This window comes from Monodelphis domestica, chromosome 8, assembly GCF_027887165.1.
Source record: "Monodelphis domestica isolate mMonDom1 chromosome 8, mMonDom1.pri, whole genome shotgun sequence".
Taxonomy (NCBI): domain Eukaryota; kingdom Metazoa; phylum Chordata; class Mammalia; order Didelphimorphia; family Didelphidae; genus Monodelphis; species Monodelphis domestica.
Genome location: NC_077234.1, coordinates 9,124,308 through 9,147,894, shown reverse-complemented (window position 1 = coordinate 9,147,894; position 23,587 = coordinate 9,124,308). Strand labels below are relative to the sequence as shown.

Below are 23,587 nucleotides of genomic sequence, written 5' to 3'. Positions count from 1 at the left end.
GAACTGAGAACTGAGGCTAATAAATAGCAGTGAGCTAAGAGCAATACTAACCTTTGAGTGTATGAAGGGGGCCAGAAGACAGGGGACAGAGACAGAGAGAGACAGTTGGGGGGAGGGAGAGAGGGAGAGAGATACAAGAGAAAAGATGAGAGAGAAAAGGGGAGAAAGAAGACAGGGGAAGGAGAGACACCCACCCAGAGACAGAGAGACACAGAGACAGAGAGAGGAAGAGGAGAGAGGGAGACAGAGAGAGGAAGAGAGGGGGAGAGAGAGAGAGGGAGACAGAGGAGGAGAGAGAGAGGGGAGAGAGAGAGGGGAGAGAAAGAGGAGAGAGAGAGAGGAGGAGAGAGAGAGAGGAGAGAAGAGAGAGAGAGAGAGAGGGAGAGAGAGAGAGGAGAGAGAGAGAGGAGGAGAGAGGGAGAGAGAGAGAGAGGGAGAGAGAGAGGAGAGAGAGAGGAGGAGAGAGGGAGAGAGAGAGGAGAGAGAGAGGAGGAGAGAGAGAGGAGAGAGAGGAGAGAGAGAGGGAGAGAGAGAGAGAGGGAGAGAGAGAGGAGGAGAGAGAGAGGGAGACAGAGGAGGAGAGAGAGGGAGGGAGACAGAGAGAAGGAGAGAGGGAGAGAGAGAGGAGGAGAGAGAGAGGGAAACAGAGAGAGGAGGAGAGAGAGAGAGGAGGAGAGAGAGAGAGGGAGACAGAGGAGGAGAGAGAGAGAGAGAGAGAGAGAGAGAGACAGGAGGAGAGAGAGAGAGAGGAGGAGAGAGGGAGAGAGAGAGAGGAGAGAGAGAGGAGAGAGAGGAGGAGAGAGAGAGGAGAGAGGAGGAGAGAAGAGAGAGAGAGAGAGAGAGGAGGAGAGAGAGGGAGACAGAGGAGGAGAGAGAGGGAGGGAGAGAGAGGAGGGAGAGAGGAGGAGAGAGGGAGACAGAGAGGGAGAGACAGAGAGAGAGAGGGAGAGAAATTACTAAGAAAATTAAAAATTATTAAGAATTATTATTTAAGAATTTATTAAGCTTTTCTGTATCTTAGTTTCTTCACTTCACAGAGAAAAGGATTGGGTTAGATGACATTTCAATCACTTTCTATTTTAGAAGTATATGGTTTCAGGCCCTGGCAGCATTTAGATCCACGGTGCCAGGAAGTCCGCTGGGCACAGGAGATTTCACTTTGGTTCTCTTTCTTCTTCTCTCTTCATGTTCTTCATCTATAAAATGAAGGGGGGGGGGGATGAGTCCCCATTTAATTCGACGATGGCATGAATCTAGGGCTTGAGATAAGTTCCATGGAGAAATGGTCTGGCAGGGTAAAGACTGTCCCGGGAATGAACGGAGGAAGGCCCTGAAATTTGGTAGAGAAATCATGCCTATTTTCCCAAGCCTGTCGAGTATAACAAGACTTTTTGCTGCATACGTAATTTAGTCATTATTATAACTATCTGTTTTCCTGACGAAGCTAACCCATACAACTTGTGTAAATTAGCTGCCATATCCAGGAGGCCCAAAGGGCAGGGCCATTATCTCAGCCAGTACGCCCTCCATGTCTCTGCCTCCTGAAGAGAGATGGTGGCCACAGGCAACACTTGGTCAGAGCATGAGCTTCTTGTAAAATCTTATCGTGGGGGATGGTGAGCATGTCCAGTGATCGTCTGCTCGGCAGAGTGAGGGCTTCCTAAGGGCTTGATCTCTCTGTCTGTGGAGCAATAAGAAGCAATGGAAGGAAAAGCAAAGAAGGCTGCTTGAAAGCCCCAAAGGAGCAACACCATCTTGAGGGCTTTCCAGAAATGAAGAAAGAAGGCAAGTTCTAGATGAAAAATGGCAGATTCGTAGTCACTTTGATAAGACTCTCCTCTCTGTCCAGGACGGGGAAGCCTCCAATGTGGATTCGTACAGACAGCCCTCAGATGCGCTCCATGAAGAATCCGGAGTGACTGGAGTTCCCACTGAGTTCTGGGCTTGGGTGGAATCCCAAGCGCCCGGGCAGTAGACACCGTTTGGGTGATGGCGCCGGTCTCCAGGGATCCTTCCTGCTCTCCAGTTCTGTTTCTGGTCCTCTCCCTCTTCCTCCTGCCATCTCAGCACACTCTCCTGCATCTTCAGATACCATTTTTTTTCTTTTTTGCTCATGATCCCAGTCCTCCAGCTGTCCGGCTCTGCTTTTCCTCCCTTCTCCTTTGCACTCTTTGGATTGCCCTTTGCTGACGTCCCCGCTTCAAGTCTCTCTGCCTCACCGAGGCCTTTTCTTTCCCATCACCGACGGCTTTAAGGCGTTGCCTCAGCCGTCTTTTCTTGGGACCTTCCCTGCCCCTCCGCGTTAGCCCTGTTGTTTTTCTTGGACTCCCGACCCTGACCTTGGAGAGGCTCCTTTCCCCACCTCCCCCTTCCCTTCCCTTCCCTTCCCTTTTTTCATCATGTCTGGGCACTTAGCTCCTGCACCCTCTATGCTAGGCTCCTTTCAAAGACATCTTTCCTGGTTCTTTTCCATTCCCTGTCTTGAGCCGGTTTATTCGTGCCAGGCTCCTCTGCCCCTCCCAGCCCATCCCTTGACACTGACTGGAGCTCCTTTGGGCCTTCTCTCGTCTTTCCCCATCAGCCGAGGGCAAGGCTCAGCCTGGCTCTGCTCGCCTTGGGCGGACCTTGCTCGTCCCCTTCCCAGCCGCGGCTGCCCGGCTCTTCTTCCTGACACTAAGCTGCCCCTCGCTTCTCGGGACTCTCCTTGAAAGCCCCGTCGGGAGAGCGCGGCCTTCTCGTCTCTGAGCTCCTCTGGCGCGCTTCTGTTCTCCTTTCATGGCGTTCCCATTCAGGCAGCTTCCTGGCATCGCTGGGATTCTGCCCGAACGGCCATTCCTTCCTTCCTTCCTTTTTTTGGATAACTTAATTTAATTCATTAATTGAGAAGATTTTTCCTTGTTACAGGATGCACGTTCTTCCCCCCCCTTCCCCACCCCCTCCCTGCCTTAGTGATCCAGACCCCTTTCCACGTCCTCAGTGTTTGCACTCGGGCATCCTTCAGAGCCTCCGCCCCCACCCCATCCCCGGCGAGCCTCGTGATCGTGCCGTGGTTTTTCTTCTGTTGAACATCCATCCCTTTGACCTCCCCCTCCCGGCGGCCTCCTCCAGCGGTCACTCCGCTGCCGGGCTTGCCGAGATGACGGCCACAGCTGAGGCCGCCTGTGCTCAGGGACGCCTTTCGGGGGGCGCCGGAGCCCCGGCTGCCCTCTTGTTGCTCGGCACGAGCAGCCTTTCTCGGCCCCTTCCTTTCCCTTGGAGCCGTCTCTAGGACCGCGGTGCGCCCGGCCCCCCAGTCAGAAGGGTTGTGCTGCCTCCAGAGCCTGCCGCGGATCAGGAGAGCCGGCCGGGGGCTCCCTGCCTTGGGGGGCGGCCGTGAAGGCAGCTGCACGATGCCGGACCACCGAGCGCCCTTTCTCCCACCCCTGCTCCAGCCCGCGTCAGCGGGAGCGTCCCGGGGCCCCGCCGGTCTCCACTCCGTGTCCTTCGCGCCGTCTGTGGAGCCCCCAAGACGCCACCGCGCTGGCCCCTGGCCTCGGCCTCCGGGCGCCAGGCCGCCCCGTCCCCGCGCGCTTCCGTCCACGGCTCTCGGTGGTCGGGGAGAAGATGCAGCAAGGCGGGCGGCGATGGAGGCCGGAGAGCCTTGGGCGGCCCGTACGGCGAGCCTGACGCCTTCCCGCCCCGCCAGCCGGGATGGCAGCGGATCTCGGGGGCCGATAGGGGCTGACAGGCGAGGAATGAGGATCGGAGGGAAGCAATGGCGCCCGGAGAGCCTTGGGCCGCCCATCACGCCCTCACGGACTCCCGTCTGCGAGGGACAAGCGAGCCTGACGCCTTCCCGCCCCGCCAGCCGGGACGGCAGCGGATGGGCGCTGACAGGCGAGGAATGAGGATCGGAGGGAAGCGATGGCGCCCGGAGAGCCTTGGGCGGGGAGCCTGATGCAGGATGGCAGCGGATCTCGGCGGCCGATGGGCGCTGACAGGCGAGGAATGAGGATCGGAGGGAAGCGATGGCGCCGCAGACGTGACTTCAGAGACAAGCAGGTCCTTCCCCGGAGGGCAGCGGCGGCCTGGGCGGGCCGGGGGCTTCGAGGTTGGGGGTCCCGTCCGCGAGCGGCCTGAGGAGGCCTCGCGCCGGCCGGCCTTGTCCCCGCTTCTCCAGTCTGGGACCGTCTCCTGCGTCCGGGCCTCTCCATGGGCTTGTCCCGCATCCCACAGGATCCTGACTGGCTCGAGCTAGCCAACAGGAGACCCTTCAACAGGGACCATGGAAAAGGCGGCCGCGGCGCTCCGTGGCCGTCCTGGGGCAGTCTGGGCTGGAGGGCCGGGGCCGGGAGCGCAGGAGCTCCTTCCCAGGACCCAGGCTTGAGGGCCTGACACTGAAGACCGTCTTGCCAAGAGGAATCTCCCCAGAAGCCCGAGAAAAGCACCCCAAAAGGAGTCCCGGAGCCTGGCGTTCCCTGGGGGCTGCCGCGTGCGCGGCCTGGCCGGCTCCTCTCCTGGAGGCCGGAGAGTCTTGCTGCTGGGACTGCTACGCGCCGGCTTTCTTAGTCCACGTGGGGCGAGGAGGAGGGTGGAAGGTGGCTCCCGCCGGGCTCTGGGTTCGAGCGTGCCCGATGCCCGTCTCCCGGCCTTCAGCACCGCGCCGACAGCTCTTCGTGGCTGTCCCAGAGGACCGGCGCAGGCCCAGCTGCCCATTGGACGTAGAGCCCTCGGGAAGGCTGGCGGGGGGGGGCGGCCGTCGCTCAGAGTGAGGCGAGGCCACGGCGCACTCTTGGCTCGGGCTCTGGCCACGTGCGCCCTCCGCTTCCTCTTCCTCGTCCCGCGGCACGTCGAGGAAGGGCAGCTGGGAGCCCGGAGGAGGGAGCTGAGCTCCCCGCCTCGGAGGGGAGGCTCTCAGCTAATGGCCCAGAGCCAGAAGGGCTCCCCGAAGAGGCGCAGGGCCCCCTCCAGGCGCCGCTGGGCCGCCTTCTGCTTAGACCCCAGCCCGGCTCCTGCCTCTCCTTTCCCTGGCCGCGTCCTCCTCGCTCTGCGGGAGGAGGAGAGCTCCTGGCGCTGACGGGGGCCAGTGACGGGCTGTCTGGCCCTCGCCTCCCTGTCCGGCTCTCCGCGCCCCTCCTTCCCCGCTCAGGAGCCTCGTGAGAACGAGAACCCTCGTGGGGGCTCCGCAGAAGGGGCTCCTCCGTCCGTGAGCAGCGCGCACGCCCTCGTCCTGGCCCAGAGCACGGACGCGCGCCCTTCTCCCGCCGCCGGACGATCCCCGGACAACTGCGCAGGAGCTTTGACTGGGCCTTCGGGGCTGGCGGTGCTGCGGGGAAGAGGGAGCTCTAGGATGTCTCCAGGACCCAGTGAGCCGCAGACCCGTCCGGGGAGAGGAGCCGGGCTCCGTGTTGGAGAGGAGAGCCGCCTGCAGAACGGGCCCTCCGGGGGGCGTCCATCCCCTCTGTGCACGCTCTGCTGCTGGCTCAAGGCCCGAAGGACGCCGCCCACCTCCCTCAGTGTCCCCCCTCCTGGGGCCAAATGCCCCCCCCACCCCCCAGGATCTCCCCTCCTGGGGCCACCCCCCCCATACCCCTCCTGGGGCCAAACGCCCCCGCCCCCCCCCCCCCAGGATCTCCTCTCCTGGGGCCAAACGCCCCCGCCCCCCCCCCCCCCCCCCCAGGATCTCCTCTCCTGGGGCCAAACGCCCCCCCCCCCCCAGGATCTCCCCTCCTGGGGCCAACCCCCCCACCCATACCCCTCCTGGGGCCAAACGCCCCCCCCCCCCCCAGGATCTCCCCTCCTGGGGCCAAACTCCCCCCAGTCTGGACTCCACTTGTTGCGCCGGGCCCCGCGTGGGGCAGCTCCAAGGATCGAGCTCTCCCCTGTGCCACTTCCCCGTGTCTGCCTCCTGCCTCCGCATGGCCTTTTATTCATCTCCCTGGGCGGGTGGTAGAGCGACTGCTTAGCTCATGTGGATTGGAGGGGCTGCCCTTGGGGGAGGCTCGCGGAAGGGCTTCTGGGCTGGGTCTTCATGGAGAAAAGCGATGGAGCCCCCCAAAGCCCAAGTGCGGGAGCCCCAGTTTGTGTGCTCGTTGGCACTGGGGTGGAGGCTGGATCTGCTCCTTGACCACGAAGGGAGGGGCTTCCCACAGCACCCGGGGGTGCCGAGGCGGCTCACCACCAGTGGCTGGGCTCACGCGGGGAATCAAGTCTGCTTCTCGGGGTTTGGTGGAGGAGCTGCGAGGCTGCCCCAGAGCTCTCGATTTCCCCGGGATCCCCCCTTGAGCCGCGTGTCCGCTCTCCCAGGGACGGGTCTCCCCGGCTCTCCTCCTTCCGTTCTGTGGGGCTCTTGTAGCACCTGTGACGGCCGTTCTGTGCTTTTCCTGCGTGTTCTCGCCCGCCCTCAGGGCTTGGGACAATTTTACCTGGTCGCCCTCATGCTCCCCTCTTGGTCCTGCTTGGGGCGCCTCCTGTGCCCTCGCCTTCCAGGCAGGGGCCGTCTGGTTCCTGGTCAAAGCCAGTGCCTTCTCGCGAGCCCCTGGCATGGTGGTGAGGCTCTGTGCGTGGAGTGCATGGGTGCAAGCTGCTAGATGCCTGACACTGACCTTTCCCTCTCTCTGCAGCCAGGAGCTGAGCCGTTGGCTGACGCGGGCATCCCTGGACCCTTGCTGTCCCCGCCGACCATCGCCGCTGAGGCAGGCCTTCGGGGCCCCACCAAGGTGAGGGGGCGTTTGGCAGGAGGGAGTGTCGGCTGGGGTTCGGGGGGGGCTCCCCATGACCAGATCACTTCCTGACTGAGGATGCCGCCGCGGGGTTGAGGAGGAGGCCGGGTGGGGGAGGTGTGGAGTGGCCCTTCTGCCTCCGTCCCTCGGGCCTCCTCCGCAGGGTCTCCAGTGCTAGAAACAGGGCCTCAGCCTGTGAGTGGTGGCACAGGCCGCCCGACACGGCCTCCTCTGTGTGCTCACTTTCATGGAGCTGCTAGTGAGCCGCCAGCCGTCATCCTGGTCACCCTCGGATGGCGTTTGAGGTTCCCGACGTGCCAGGCGCACACGGTCTCCCTCTGTCCCCAAAGGGTGCTGCCAGGCGGGTGCTCAGGCCTACGAGAAGCCCGAAGGGAGAGGTCGGGGCCTTCTCAGACAACCACGTCTGAGGCGGAACTGGAACTCACATCTTCCACGTCCGGCCTGACCGGGCCCTAAGGCACTGCTGTTAGAGCCGAAGGGAGCCCGCTGTAAAGGTGAAAATCACCTTTAAAGGTGGTTAAAATATTAATTTATGGTCGCCAGGGAATTCAGCCATGTAATTCCTTAAATGAAACACTCAAGTCAGAATGGAGTTTATGGTGGTTTAATCACAACGGGAGTAAGAAGAGGGGAGAGAGAGAGAGAGGAGGGAGGAGAAAAGGGGAAGGGGTTAACTCAACCTTCTGGCCAAGCCAGAGGGAGATTAGGCCCAAAGGGCCAGGTAGAAAAGAATCAGTCCTTGACTCACGTGATCGATCTGAAGGGAAGCTGTCTGCGGGCTTCCTCCCTCCTCAAGCTCCTAGCAGGAACAGCTGCTAGTCTCTCCACAGGAAGTGAACGAATTCCAGCGGCTGTTCCCTACCTCACTTCCTGTGCCTCACAAGTGCCAATGGTGGCTCTAGCTTGACCTAGGACCGCCCAGAAGTCTGTCCTTTTTTGCACATGTCTGTTGAGGGCCATATTCTCAAATAATTAAATCTTGAGGTTTGCTGCAGCCCTTCCTAATCTCTACCTGAGTAGGGTGGAGACTGCAGTTTCCAAGACCTGAATCTGTTACTCCAAGTATCTCCATTGTCATTGATCAGGAAATAGCTAAATCCCATCCTCCAAAGAATGATCTGAACAGGGTGGAGTAGTTTTGAAATTCATACTGCGGGGTGCCGGAGGGGCCCCTTCATTGTCAGGGAGACAAAAGTGGCTCATCGAGGTTAAGTGGGTCGCCCAGAGGTGGCACTCCTGGTAACTGTCTGCCTTTACTCACTCTCCATCCCAGCATCTTCCAGAGGGAGAAAACCACGCCAGCGACAGCCCACAAGAGGGGGCACCTCAAGCACCCTCCCACGGTGGCTTTTAGGCATTTGGCCCCAAACATCCAGAGACCCTCACCCTCTGCACCCTTCCCTGCCCCAATCCCCTCCTGGCTTCGGCTGGCCCAGGGGCCCCTGGATGGGAGTCTCCCCAAAGAGGAAGGGTCAGAGGGAACGTGTTGGGGCCTTGTTTGGCCAGGAAGACATTTGTGGTTAAATGTGGGACCTTGCAAGCCCCAGACAGAACCACGGAAAAGGCTGCACGAGCCGGCCCGTGTCTGCGGGGAAGCACCTCTGAGCAGAAGCCGGGAGCCTGGCTGGGTCTCTTTTTCTGAATGATGGCTTTGAATGTTTTTGTTCTCCATTCCCTTTTCTCACTTCTTTATTTTTAAGCCCAGAGACTGTGAGGAGGTCTCTGAACCCGGCGTCCTCCTCCTCCTCCTCCTCCCCTGGCATTCCGGCTAGCACTGATGGAGGGAGCACCTTCAGGCGAGCCAGCGTTCTCTCCTGCTGGGCCAGAGCAGACCCTGAGGGAAAGGAGTGCACTGGGGCATTTGGGAGAGGATGGCCGGCCCGGAGGGCTCCATGCAGCAAGCTTGAGAACGGGATGGAGTCAACTAGAAAAGAATAATGAGATTAAAGGCCAACCCAGACTTGGGACCCTCCCAAGGCCTGGCAGTAGCCACAGAAAACAGATCTAGGGAGACTCCAGCCTTCTGTGTATGGACTCCCTTAATCACATTAATTTAGATTTCAGCAGTAAACTCTTTCTGGACCACACCATAAACCATTCTCCCACATGTCCTGGTCCATATTTAGCAGCTAATGATTAGCCAGATCTGAGGCACTGTTTGAACACGCATCTGGAAGGCTACTGATAGCCTTAGGAATGTGACGGCATTTTGTCACCTGGAGAATTCAGGGTGTGATGTCTCACCTGTTTAATGGCCTTATAAATAGCCTCACGGATGACAGAGTCTTCAGGAGACAGTTTAAATTTAAATGTCTTCCTGTAAGCTGAGGCTAACACCCAGTGCCCTGTTCTGGTGAGCATTCGCTTTGCTTGGGGCCTTCCTGAATCAATAATCCAGAATATTCTGGATGATCCCTTGAGGACTCACTTCCCTGCCTCCTTTCTCTCTCTGGTCAGCTCAGGGGGGCCGTGGATCCTTCCCTGGGCTTGGAACTAGGAGGAGCGGATCCCAGATCTGGCCTGAGACTCCTCCATGATATGGGATCCTGGGCAAGTTGTCGCCCTCTGCCTTGGTTTCCTCTTGGACAAGATGGGACTCAATGCAACATTTGCCTCGAAGGCTTGGTGGGAGTTTGCAAGTGCTTTGCAAAAGTTTAGAAATGTTAGTGGTTGTCCTTATGAAGGATGTTTAACAATGACAATCATCGATGTCTGCTTATTACCTCAGCAGTGTTATCAATGAAGGAATGATGTCATCATTATGAGGAAGATTATTTGGGGACACAGAAGTAATCTCATCTTCAGGTTATTAGATCTCTCCTTGTAATCTGCATCTGAACCTACCTTTGTCACCTGGCACAGGCTAGAAGCTTAATAAATGACGGCTCATTACTGATTGGCAGGCAGGGCTGGGATTCTAAGCAGCCCAGTCCGAAGTACACCTCGGAATTGGGCCAGTCCTCCCTGCATCCTCATTCCCGTAAGGTTCGGACCGCCACTCGGGAAAGCCTCTGTTGCTGGGGGCTGGCTGGAGGTGTACCGGCTGTTTCTCGTCAGAGGTCCAGGGTCGGTCTCTGCGTTTGGCGATGGCTGCTTCCACCCCTTTTCGGCTAGGGGTCCTGCCTCGGTTGCAGAGCCACTGGGGAGCCCTTGGCTCACCGCCATCTTTGGTTACTCTTCGATCTCTCGTCTTGGAGTTGCAGCCTTCATCCGTGGCCTTCCCCTCCCCACTGGCGCCTCCTGCCTCCCCTGACCCTTGTTTTGGTTCTGCTTGTCCCGTTTCAGTCATTAACTAGCCTTTATGAGGTTCTACCCCGGGCCAGCACGAGCTTGTCATCTCTGGGGATCCGAAGATGACGATGAAGCCTTTGCTGCCCTCCGAGAGCTTTTGTCTGCGATAACTGAACAAACCCACAGAAGGGTCGTCAGAAATCATTTTATGGGGGGGTGAATGAGCTCCGGGGGTGGGGGCACCCCGTATGCCTTGGGAGGAAGTGATTCTGAAGTGACTTTGAGGGGAAGTGAAGACGCGGCCCGGAGGAGGGAGGGGCAAGGAGAGGAGACGATTGTGATGAACGAGGGAGTCTCGCAGCCCTCACCAAGGGAGGGAAGCACGTGGAAGAGCCCGGGGTTCCCCGGACCGTAGAAGCATCTCTTTAGGCCGCCTCTATTTTCTGGAGAAGGAAGAAAAAGTCATTTCTTCTGCGTAGTGGGAGAAGCCATGGAGAAAGCAAAGCCAGCGTGCATTTCCTTCGCACGCCGCCAAGGCCTCCCCCAGAAACGCCCAGCGCTGGCCGGAGCCTCTTCCTCGGACGGGGCGTCGCAGAGCCGATGGGAAGCTGCCCGTCCAGAGCGAGTCATGGCGCACCGCAGAGCAGGGCACAGGCTGGCGTCAGCCTCCCCCGTGCAGCACCGAGTCCCTGAGAGGACGGGAGCGCCTGGAGGCCGGCCTTGTTGTTGGTGCCGCTGCTCCGTCCACATGGTGCCATTGACGCGTGTTCCTGGACTGATGGGAGCCTGGAGGAGCGCCTGGAGGAGCTCCTCGGGGGGGCCCCGGCCTCCGGCCCTGGTCCTCGGGCAGCCTCCGGGGTCCTCGGGCGGCCTCCGGCCCTGGTCCTCGGGCGGCCTCCGGCCCTGGTCCTCGGGCGGCCTCCGGCCCTGGTCCTCGGGCGGCCTCCGGCCCTGGTCCTCGGGCGGCCTCCGGGGTCCTCGGGCGGCCTCCGGCCCTGGTCCTCGGGCCGGCCCCCGGGGTCCTCGGGGATCCTGCATGCCGGGCACAGGGCCGAGGGCTAGGGTCCCACGACGGACCCTTCCCGGCCCCACAAGGCCAGTTTCTCGCCACTAGCGATGGGGCACGGGGCCGAGCGAGGCCGCAGCAGCCGTGAGGAATGGACCACTACGTCACGCGTGTGCACACGTGTGTGCACATGTGTGTGCGCTATACACGCGTGTACTCTAGCTGTAGAGGGAACTCTTTGCATAGATCACAGACTGTTGTGCACAGACACATTTATTGAGTGACAGACAGCATTGTTTAGTCGTTTCAGTCACGTCTGACTCTTGGTGACCTTTTGGGGGGGTTTTCTTGTAGGAGTTTCCGAGTCACCCAGCTAATGTTTGAGGTCAAATTTGAACTCAGGCCTTCCTGACACCAGGCTCAGCACTCTGAATCTTCTGTGCCACCTGCCTGCCATATATATAGATGATCTCGAACTCTGCTGTATATATTTATGCCATATATATGGTTTTATATTTCAAAAATAGGTATATCATGCATTTTATATATTTATAAAATTATAATGATTACTTGTGCATTTATATTATTATATTAATGCATTATATGTGTGCATAAATAAATATATACATATATATTCAGCAAGATCCCTCCGTATTGGTTTTCAATGAGCCAACAAACATCTTGTCTCTTTCTCGCCTCGCTCCCTAATGGGGCGTTTTCTGTTCTGCCATATTCTCGACGTCATGTTTGGTGCTGACATCTGGGAGGAGATCTCTTCCTTGTTCCGGTCCTATGTGGGTGACGGGCTGCTTGGCTGCCCTGGGTCCGTGTTGGCGAGTCTTGCATGTGGTGTGAAGTACTGGACTAAACCTACTTTCCGCCAGGTCTACCCTGGTTCTTCCATGGGCGTCGTTGGTGCTCGCGTCCAGTTGGGGTTTTGTCTCTGGTGCCCTTGGCTAAGAGGTGTGCTTCGTCCGCGGTCTCTGCGGCCAGGGCGTGCCCGCGACGGACCGCTATTTTTTCGGCTTACCGAGTTGTTGATGGGTGCGGGATCTGCTCTTCTTGCTCCGTCCCGCCATCACACCTGCCTGTGTTTGGGGCTGGCGGCCGACGTGTGCGGATAATTGAAGGGATGGAGCGAGCCTGGGTGGTGCCTCGGGAGCCCTTCCGCCAAGGCGGCTGGAGATTTTTGGCGTTTGTGGGAAGGAAGAGTTTCGATGGGCAGGCGAGGAGGTCACGATGAGGGAGAGGCCAGCCCAGGACTCTGCCCAAAGACCCAGGAGCCGGGGAATTTTAGCCTCGTCTGCCCTGTTTGTGGAGAAGACCGATTCCCCAGACTCTCCTCTGCCCTCTGCCAGGGGACTCCTGGCGTCTTTACAAAAGGTAATTTTAGAGGCTTTTGTAAATTCAGGAGACGCTTGGTTGATTGTTGCTAGGGCCAAGTTCTGTGTGAAGCCTTTGGGGGGCGCCTTGTTTAAAGGTTCTGTCCTTTGGGTGCCATGGCAGGAGAGTGTGTTTGGGGTCACTTGGCAGAAGGGCATCTCGGAGACTCTTTTCCAGTGACATTTGACGTTCAGGGGCTGGAATTCAGGCGTCGGCCCTCTGCGGTGATGGCTACATGCTGTGTCTGGAGAGCTTGTCGGTCCACAGGAGGTCCAATTCAAAAGTTTTTATGAAGGGTCTAGCCGTGATGGCGCTGGGAACACCAAAACAAGACGAAAACTAGTGTTGGCAGTCCAGCACCTCCCATTCCTGCTGAAAAATGTAAGGTCCAACACGCGGCCCCTTCCTTGTCCTGACCTGTCCCTGGAGTTTATCCCCGAAGCCTCAGGGGGTCCTGGTAACCCTTCCCCGCTTCCTCACTTGCAGTGTCTTTTTGGTCACATAGCGACATTTCTCACTGGCTTCCAAGGAGTTCTTTCCCTTCCTTCTCTCTCCCCTTCTCTGCCGTCTTTATCCTGGGAAGAAGGTGCAGCCCCTAATGGCTGGGCTCGGTGGAAATCATGCCGGCATCTTGACATCTGCTGGCTGGTACACCTATGGTATGACCACTTGGGCCTGGTGCCCAAACTCAGATGAGTTTAAACATAATCTTCTTTACCCTAGAGTAGAGCCGTCGTGGGCTGCTTCCTTAACTAGCTGCCAAAGCATTTCCCACAAGCGTAGGTCTCAGCAGCCCATTCTGCTGCTCAGAAAATTCCTGGTCCCCTGTTATCAGAGAACCAAAGAGCATCCTTCCAGCATCCCCATCCGTTCTCCCTCTGCCTTCGGTGAGTCTTCTTGGTCTTAGGAACCATCATTCCTCTTCCCATCCTCCGTGGTCCTTTTGCTAGTCCGCGCATATCCTCCCTGGTTTTCTTTTCTGCACTGGCTGCGGTGCAAAGAGCACCCTCTTCCTCTCACCCTGTTGGGAAGGGTCTTTCTCTTCCTGGATTCCCCGTTCCCTTCAAGACCCTCTCAAGCACCACCGTTTCCTGCTCTCACAAATGGGTGCGAAGGAATACAGATTCATATTGATTCACGTTCTGTCACTTTCTTGGGTCTTAAAAAAGGGTCGGATCTTTTCTGCGCTCTCCTACTTAGAGTGGCTCTGGCATGGGTCTCCCCTTTATAAATCTCGTTGAATCCGACTGTTTTTCGTCTTTTTTTCTCTTCACTGAAATCTCCTGCCTTTTTGCACTCATTTCAGAGACCGATTTCAGAATTCCAAGATTCCATTGGCCAGATGAAAACAAAATTAGACTTGGTCAAAATGACTTGAAAATGCTAATTTTTCTTCCATTGTAGGCTTTTAGGGAAGTCGGAGGAATTTGGTTTGCCTTTCTGAAGGTCTTGGCTCTTCTGAGTATTATTCAAAGTGAAGGAAGAGTCCATAAGAAGACCCCGCTGTCTGTTGTCTCTTTTGTTTGCTTTTTGAAAGGACTCGACTTGTAGAATCGGCCACGAGCTCCCTTGATTCTCTCCAGTGAGGTTTCTCCCGTCCACTCATCCAGACCCTCCAGGGCTCCTCGAAAGGATTAACAACAGAAATAACACTGTTGGCGCCCTTCTGACGACTCCACAAAGTCGGAACTTGCGCACAGCGATGGAAGAGAGCTGCGTGGAGGGGGATGGATCCCCCGTGAGGGCTCAGGGCTCCCCGATGCTTCTTTTGAGGGCTGACACAGTGGAAGAGCCAACACGCTTGGAAGAGAGCCGTGACTAGCCAGAGGAGCTCGGCTCTTCCAGGGAAACCTCAGTGTCCTGAGCTGGGAGAGACCAAGAAGGCTGTGTCCAGCCCTTTTGTTTTAGAGGATGAAAAGGAGGTCCGGCTACGTACGGGAGCAAACGAGAGTGTGGGAGGCTTTACAGCCTTGTCTGAGGGACACATATTTAGGGCTTGAAGGGACCTCGGGCTTATGGTCCTTCCCTTAATGTCATAGGGGGGAAACTGAGGTCCGAGGAGAGTTAGAGATGGAAGCGATTCTAAAGGTCATGGAATCCAACCTTCTCCTTTAACGGAGGAGGAAGGGAATGTGGTTGTAGAGTAAGTAACCTGGCCAAGATCATTCAGTTGGGAGACGGAATCTTCAGTCTAGACCCAGTGCTCTGTTTTCTTGTGATTCGTTCCTCCGCCCAGCAGAGCTGCTGATTCTCCCCTTCACTGATTAATGAGCCTCTTTGTCCCAGAAAGACTTGGGTTCAAATCTGGCTCTGCTTCTGCATGATGTGAGTCTCAGATTGGCCGACTCTCAGAGCCTTGTAGGCTTAGGGACCCACTGAGCTGCTAAGCATTTCCTCCGGACTCCTCCCCATTTCTGGGGGTCATTTCCAAGCCGGATAACTGGCTTCCAGTGACCTCCCAGGCACGAGACAGAGCTTGTTCTTCCTCCCAGCCCTCCAGGACCCGCTTTACCCGTGAAGGGAGGGTGGTAGTAGTCTCTCGGTAACCGAGGATGACGATTGTCTTTGTGTGTTTTTGTGCACAAAGACACTTGTCCATGAAGATTTAAGTGGAAAAGTCGATGCACAGAGACAGTCCCACTCTCTCGGCGTTGGAAACCTGGGTCCGTGGCACGAAAAGTCGTCACACCTGGAGACTTCCTCTGCTGCATTGGATGGCCGTGTTGTCCTTTGTGCTCCAATATGCCCTAAGCACTCCACAGTGCTTTGCTGCGTCGCCCTCTCAGCCGTTGAACCTTCTTGTTGGTTTCTTCCCGCTTTACCTGTGAAGGGAGGGAGCACCATGTTAATGATAGGGCTTGATGGGAGTCGGTGGGGCCGAGGCTTTTCTACCAGGACTCTGCTTGGACTCGCCAGCCACGTGCGAATGGGATTTGTCATTGGAAGCTCCAGCACCCATGCCAACAGAGTGGGGGAGGCTTAAGCCCAGCTCCTGAGCTATGGCTCTTCCATTGGTCTGGGGGCTGGGAATGAGTGGAGCCCAGGTATGGGGAGAGGTCACGAGGCATGCCACCAGGGTGTTTGACCTGGGGACACCATTGTTCCTGCGGGCAACGAGGATGGGCAACGTTCGAGGAATCTAGAGGAAAAAATCCAGGATCCTCAAAGCCCTGGCCAGGCATCCCTCTCCAACCACTGGGCAGCCTGCCTTCAGTGAAGTTAGCCTCAATTTGCTGTTCTATAATTCTCTTTTCTTTTTTTTATGCCTTTAACTTCCATCTTGGAGTCCCTATTGGGTATTGATTTCAAGGCCGAAGAGCAGTAAGGGTAGAGCAATGGGAGGTTTAGTGACTTGCCCAGGGTCTGTCAGCTGGGAAGAGTTAGGCCACATTTGAACTCAAGACCTCCATTCTCAAGGCCTGGCTCTCAGCCCACTGAGCCACCTGGCTGCCTCTCTCTACCACTTTCTACCTTTCTTCTGGGGCCAAGGAGAACAAGACTGAACCCTTTCCAGGGCTTCCAGCTCTTGGAGACGCTCTCCTATCCCCAAAGTCCAAGCGTTTCCAAGGAAAACATCCCTCCCCTGGAGTGGTATCTAGCCGACAAATTACCTTTCTCACTATTCCTAGTGCAAACAAGTAAGTATCTTCTGGAAGAGGTTGTGTTTTCCAAACGTTGCCTTATGGCAACTAAATCCCTGAGACATGGTTTTTTGTGAGTGCTGTTGAAAACCAGTTTTAATTTTTTAAGTTAAAAAAAATAACGCGAATGGTGGATTCCTCTTGACCTCTGGGAGTCCAGAAGGAGATGGCAGCCTCAGTGTTGGCGGAGGCCAAGGTTCTTTCCTCCCCAGACTGACTCAACAAACTCCCTTTGGAAATGTCAGATTCCCTTTTTTTAAAATACCAAAACAAAAACCAAAACAGGAAAAAAACATCATGGTACCCGGGATGAGCTCAGTGTTCTTGTCCTGCTGTGGGCATCCTGGCTGCGATCCCTGAGCGTCACCCCCCATCGTTCTGGTCTGAATCTAGCCTCTGGCACAGTGCTTGGCACATGGTAGGTGCTTAGGAAATGTGGCTGATGGGTGTCTTGGGCACATTCTCATCACACATGACATTGCCCCCCTGCCATCATGCCCTGGTGCAGGCCTGGCCCTCCTCTCTTCTCCTCCCCACAGCTAAACTGTTTTCCTCCTCACATCTGCTTCTGGGAAGCCCCCTCCCCTCTTCCTTCAGGGCTGGGGTCCCAAACCTTTGCTTCTATCGGGTTTTCTCTTTCTCTCCTTTCCCAAGTGATTCTACTTATATTCTCTCACAAATACTTGGCATTTCCTTGTCTCTGCCCAGTAGAATGTAAGCTCCTCAAGTCGAGGGTCTGGTTCATTGTAATCTTGGTGTCTTCCCCCAGGCCCATGGGGCTGGCACATCATTGACACTCTACCTTGCCCACCTCCTGAATTGAATCCTGGGTGAAGAATTGCAGATTTGGGGTCTGGACCTCACAGACACTGTCCCCATTGACTGCTCCCATTGTCAGGGAGGGTCTCTGTTTGAGGCTGGTCTAGGGAACGTCTGATTTTGCTCCCACCACTTTCTGCTTTCCTAACTTTCTGGAGCTGCATCATCTCCTGCACCCATTTTCACCACCTTCCCTCGGTGACTATCTCCCACTCTGACCCTCTTTTCTCCTCTTCTCCCGTACTCTAGAACACAAGAATGTGCTGCCTAGACTTGTTTAAAGAGAGAATAATAGACAAATTCAGAGTTAACATCCTAGGGTAAGTCCATTAGGAATTAACTAGATTCCCTCAAGGCTGCCTTCTGGCTGCTTTTCTCTCACCTTTCCTCATGTGTCTAAATGTCACTCTTGAGTCTTTAGGGGGTCGTTCCGATACTCTCCTGAGCTCCAGGCACCCTCTCTAGCTCTCTGCTGGGCATTTCCACCTGGATGTCCTCCAAGAAGCTTAAACTCCACAACTTCAAGGTCTAACTCATCGCCGTCCCCGCCAGCCTCAACCTTTCTCTTCTCGAAACTCCCCAGGTTTTGTGGAAGGCGCCATTGTTCTATCAGTGGCCCAGGCTTGAAGTCCTGATTGTGACTTTCTACTCCTTTATGCCTCATTAAAATCCCATTCTCCTACTAACCTGTGTGCTGGGGAGGGTCCTTACACATATGAAGGACCTGGGCCATGACGAGGCCAACAATGTGGCAGAGGACCCCAGAGCTTGGCACTGATGTTGATGGCCTTGGATGGAAGATGATGGTGGTGCTGATGCTGATGGCCTTGGAAGGAAGATGGTGGTGGCGCCAGTGTTGATGGCCTTGGCAGGAAGATGGTGGTCATCTTTGAAGGAAGAATGTGGTGGTGCTGATGTTGATGGCCTTGGCAGGAAGATGGTGGTGGCGCCAGTGTTGATGGCCTTGGCAGGAAGATGGTGGTGGCACCAATGCTGATGGCCTTGGAAGAGGGATGCTCACGGTGGAAAGGGGCTTTTGGGTGCTTTGTTTTAGGAAACAATCCCTTCAGTTCGGATTTCTTTTGTTTTGTTTTGATCCCAGAATTTATAAGAATTATTGATTCCATGGTAGGATAGCAGTAAGGTCTGTGTTAAATTTAGGTTAAATGACTTGCCCCGGACCAGATTTAAACCAAGGACCTCCCATCTCCAGGCCTGGCTCTCCATCCACTGAGCCACCTGGCTGCCCTTCAGTTTGTGTGCAAGCAATACTCCCTTCAGTGTGAGGAACATTTTCATTTTCCTTGACTGAAGAGGCAATGTAGCAGCATGGGATGGTCCCCACTCCAGATCTGGACCAGAGGCTTTAATCCTGGTTCTGCCCTTGCCCTCCGAGAGGTCCTGAATGGGTTCCTTTCCCTCCCTGAGCCTCAGTTCCTTTCTTTTCAGTGAAGAGAATGGGCCAGGTGGCCTCCCAGGTCCCTTGGCGCTTTGACTGTTGTGTTTGTACTCCTTCTCTCCCTCTCTGCCTTTCTGCACAACCACCTCATGCTTTTCTGCCCCATTCACGGTGTACTTTATCCGTTTAATGTTCATTTGCTTTGCACGTTCCTCCACTCGTTGGAAGAGGAAGAATCTGGAGAAAGCTCCCAAAGGCTTCCTACAGCATTGAAGTCACCCCTGGCTCCCTCCTCCCAGGTCTGGCTGCTCACGTCGGCCTCCTTTGGCTCTCTTGTTCCTTCATTTCACACGTGTGGCTCCTGAGCTCACGTGGGGGTCCGAGGGCCACAGGTCACAGCCCCGAGCCCGGAGCGCCCCTCTCCCAGAGCCCCACCATGGCCAAGGCCCCCATGCGGCTGAGCATGCTGCTCTGTAATGTGGAAAAATGTGCAGTGTGCCTGGGTCAGCATAAATACAGATGTGAATAGCTCAGCCCAGGATCCTGCCAAAGGCCTAATGAGTACCACATGCATAGGGGCCGGCCTCTGTCCTGGAGGCCCGCTGTGAGTCCTCGCGGCATGGCCGACCGTCACAGAATGTCCGAGCTGGGAGAGGTAGGAGGGCTTGTTTATGCCAACCCCCTCCTCCGCCTCCTTCTTTAAAATGTTAGACCCCGACATTCCGTCCTCGAATCCTTACTGGGGGATGGTTTTAAGGAGAAGAGCATCAAGGGTTACGCAATGGGAGTTATAAGTGACCTGTCCAGGGTCACACAGCCAGACAGTATCTGAGGTCAGATTGGAACCCAAGACCTCCCATCTCTGGTCCTGGCCCTCTATCCACCGAGACTCCTAGCTCTACCCATAAGAATAAAAATATTACTATTTTAGCAAAAAAAAAGCCAAAAAACCCCACACCTCATCCTTTGCCCAATAGCCATGCAGGAAGCCTTTCCTGGTCTCTGGGTTTTGGTTCTGTTTGCACAGGAGAGAGCCAATTCCTTGAAGCTAGGGACCTTCTTTGGATTTGATTTCCACTTTCCCATGGAATGGATGAAAGGAAGAAACGAGGGTCTCTACCCACAACCATGTGCAGACCTTCCAGGACTTGCTCTCGTATAGAATCCAAGCCCAAGAGGATGGCTCGCCTCGCCCTGGATCCCATCCTCGCTGCCTCTTTTGTAGCATGGGAATGGAATGGCCCTCTTCAACGTGGACAGAGCCAGAATTTGAACCTGGGGCTTCTTTGACCCATTTTATGGCTTTTCCCCCTTGGAACCTCTCCTTCCCAGCCATCGGGCCTTTTGGAGAGGCTCCGTGGATCTGGGAGAGCAGCCTTCCGTGGGCAGAGGAGCAGGGAAATGAAGCTCCGGCCTTCTCGCTGGCATGGGGGAAGGCACCGTGCCTGGCCTCCATTCCTGCCTTCTCTCTCTTCTTGGGAAGCCTTTCCTCGGCGCCCTCCTCAGCCAGCCTGGGTGTGCGTGTTCTCACGCTGGCTCCTCTCCCTGCCTGACTTCCTCCCGAGAGGAGGGGGAGGCGTGTGCGCGTGTGCGCCCAGCCAGGAGCCTGCCGCTTAATCACTTATTTTCCTCTCTAATGAGGGCGACTATTGTGAAATAAGTCCTTATTAATGGCTCCAGACTAATGAAATATTGTCATTTCCCTGTCCAAAAGCATATGGAAGAGAAGGGGATGCATATGGGTGTTTTGAGGGAAGCATCTTGGGGAATGGACAGATTCCGGCAGTGCCAGGCCGCCTGAGCCGTCTGCACGAGACCACGCCGCTCGCACTGGCCCCGGGGCTCGGCCTTTCCAAGCCGTCTCCCGAGGCACCTCCTGACCCGGCCGCGTTCCCAGAGCGCCCAACAGTGCGAGAATGTGGTGCAGCCCTTCCTGCAGAGCAGTGACTGCCGCCTCCTGGCCTCACCACGTGTCCCTTGGAACTGAGGGATTCTGGGATCATCGGGTTTATCCGACGCAGACCTGGAGGCCTGTCTCTGGAGGAAGGTGACGGGCGCAGTGGTGTAAAAAAGGAGAAGAGATGCTGGGGGAGAAGGAGGGAAAGGCGTGCAAGAATGACTGGATTGTGCCTCTCCTCCCTTACTTCTGGGGGGAGATATGCCGGGTCCTGTCCCCCTGAAAAAGGAATGCGTCTCCACGGAGACATTGTCAGGGAGATGGGGGACAGGAGACAGGCGTGCGCTTGGCCCGATGCCTCTCTCAGAGGAGCCCAGGGCCCCCGAGATGGATTCTGTCTCTGAGAGGCATGACGATCTCTTCTGCCTCTGCTTCCCAAAGGGACATTCACCGTCAGCCTTCCCTGGGGCTGAGAAGCGGTCAGCAGCCAAGGAAAGATGCCAGTTTCCTTGGTCAGACAATCTTGAGTCACGCTCTGGAAGTCCCTCCTTGGGAGAGGTGAGACCCTCCTACAGCTTTGATCCTCCTAAATTTGCCATTTAGAGACGGGCCCAAACCCAGAACCCTAAATGTCAAATCGTTTATTGAGGTTAAAGTAGGGAGCGGATGGCAGGGACATGAGGCAGGGAAGTGGACAAAAGGGAAACCCTAAAGATTTTCCCCTTTTACATGGCCTTTCAGAGTCTGGAGGCTTCTCCACCCCAACCTCTCCTTTTTGCCAACTTCTTTCTTTTCCCAACTCAGACTACCTAGACCATGAAAGTATGAGTCCAGGGACAGGAAGGGAGAGGGAGGGGGGAGAGAGAGAGAGAGAGAGAGAGAGAGAGAGAGAGAGAGAGAGAGAGAGAGAGAGAGAGAGAGAGAGAGAGAGAGAGAGAGAGAGAGAGAGAGAGAGAGAAGGAGAGAGAGAGACAGAGAGAGACAGAGACACAGAGAGAGAGAGAGAGAGAGAGAGGGAGGGAGATGGAGAAAGAGAGAGAGAGAGACAGAGACAGAGACAGAGAGACAGAGACAGAGACAGAGAGACAGAGAGAGAGACAGAGACAGAGAGAGAGACAGAGACAGAGACAGAGACAGAGAGAGAGACAGAGAGAGAGAGAGAGAGAGAGAGAGAGAGAGAGAGAGAGAGACAGAGAGAGAGAGAGACAGAGACAGAGACAGAGAGAGAGACAGAGAGACACAGAGACAGAGAGAGACAGAGACAGAGATTGAGAGAGAGACAGATGGAGAGACAGAAAGAGAGAGAGACAGAGAGACAGAGAGAGAGAGAGAAAGACAGAGAGAGGGAGAGAGACACACAGAGACAGATTTGTGGAGGATATATTGGAGAGAATAGAATTAGGTGGAGCAACTGGAAGGCTGATGCAGCAGCCTGAGAAAGAGGCAATGAAGACCCTTCACAAAGGTGGGGATAGTGTGTGGACAGAGAGGGGCGGATGCTGGAGTAATGGGGTGGTAGGAGGCACAGGATTTGTCAACGCATTGTATACCATGTGCACTTACGGTGAGGACACACAAGGGGATGCCAACATTGGGAACCTGCGTGCCTGGAAGAATGGGGATGGCCTCACAGAAACCGGAAGGATCCGAGAAGGGTGGGCTTTAGTAGAGTAATAATGAGTTCTGTATCCAGCGTGTTGAATTTGAGATACTGATGGGCCATCCAGTTTGGAAAAGCCCATCCACCCATAATGTGGGCCAAGAGATTTGGGCTAGATCTCCAGAATAGCGAGCCACATGCATGGTAATGGCAGTGAAGTCCTTGGGAACTGAGGGGGTGACTGAGAGAAGAGAAGAGCTCCAGGGTAGAGTCTTGGGGTTTAGTGATTGGATATATTTAATCTCAGCTGGGGAATATAATCGAGATGATGAACCAGCCAAAGAGACTGAGAGGAGTGGAAAGCCAAATGAGAGAAATGCCAACAAATCCTTGGGCAGAGTAACCACTCACGGGTGTTCAAAAGTGTACAATGCACTAGAGAGGCATGGATGGATGAGGCTGGGCAAGCTAATCAGATTTGGCACTAAAGAGATGAGTGGAAAATTGGGGAAGATTTGTGTCCGTTGAGTGATGAGGTCAGAAGCCATATGCAGTGTGTCAAGAGTGAGTGCAAACAGAGGAAGTGGAATCACCTTCTGTAGACAGACTTTTTTCTGGCTGTTAGTGATCTAAGTGTGGAGCTCCATGGATTGTGCCCTCTCTTGGAAGCCAAGAACACTTTGATTTGATTGACCTTAGCATGAACAGCTGTACATGACTTTACACTGCCTTGAATAAATCAAAGCTCTGAGGCCAGTGCTTTGGTCACACTCTAAGAATTCTGTATACAAGTCCAGAGAAATATTCTGAAGGTCTCGATTCAAAGAGGTCCAGCACAGTTCTGAAAGCTTGGTCTGAGCTGTGGATGAGAAAGCATTGCCCTACGGCAAGGATCAATAAACTGCACCCATAGACCAAATCCAGCCTACCTCTCATGTGGCCCTCTTGAGCTAAGATTTTTTTTTTACATTTTAAAATAAAGTTTTGTATATTTACAAATATAAAAAAAAATCTTAGCTCACAGGCTGTACAACACCTTTTGGTAGACATGATGTGGCCGTTGGGCCATCGTTTGTCAATACCTGCTCTACAGAAATCTTTAAGCAGAAGATCCAGTCTGATGTCCCAAGAAAAGGTCCATCTTCAGCATCTCCTGGCAGCTGTCTATCTATAGACATATAACATGATCTGCTATTCTGTTACTCAAATGTTTCAAGTAAATGGAATTTTTTTTTCTCTAAACAGTATTGCCAATGATTAGACAAAGATAGATAAAGAGGTAAAGACTGGCAAAAAGGCCAATCTTGGTCTAAATGTTTGAAATTTTCTTAAATTGGGGGCTCAGCTATTGTTAGCGAATTCAGAAGTTTTCATCAAATTAAACTTCCCATAAACGAAGGCGAGGGGAAATAAGAGGACAGTAGGCGCCATTCCAGTCCCTATGGAATTCCTCCAGTTCATTATTCCTTTTAGTACAATAGTATTCCATCTCCATCAGATACCACAATGTGTTCAGCCATTCCCCAATCGAAGGGCATCCCTCATTTTCCAGTTTTTTGCCAACACAAGGAGTGCAGCTATGAATAGCTATGAATATTCTTGAACAAGTCTTTTTCCTTATGATCTCGTTGGGGTACAAACCCAGCAGTGCTGTGGCTGGATCAAAGGGCAGACAGTCTTTTAGCGCCCTTTGGGCATAGTTCCAAATTGCCCTCCAGAATGGCTGGATCAGTTCACAACTCCACCAGCAATGCATTAATGTCCCTACTTTGCCACACCCCCTCCAGCATTCATTACTTTCCTTTGCTGTCATGTTAGCCAGTCTGCTAGATGTGAGGTGATACCTCAGAGTTGTTTTGATTTGCATCTCTCTGATTATCATAGATTTA

The 23,587-nt window shown here is 54.9% G+C and overlaps 1 protein-coding gene across 4 annotated transcripts in view; it reads left to right on the top strand.

The window, feature by feature from the left end:
• LPP (LIM domain containing preferred translocation partner in lipoma) overlaps positions 1 to 23,587 on the top strand; it is a 470,195-nt gene that overhangs the window by 83,122 nt on the left and 363,486 nt on the right. For all 4 annotated transcript variants that reach the window (XR_008914153.1, XM_056808011.1, XM_056808012.1 and 1 more), the window contains one exon: positions 6,603 to 6,698. The gene's annotated coding sequence lies outside the window, so the exon portion shown is untranslated. The remainder of the gene's footprint in view (positions 1 to 6,602; positions 6,699 to 23,587) is intronic.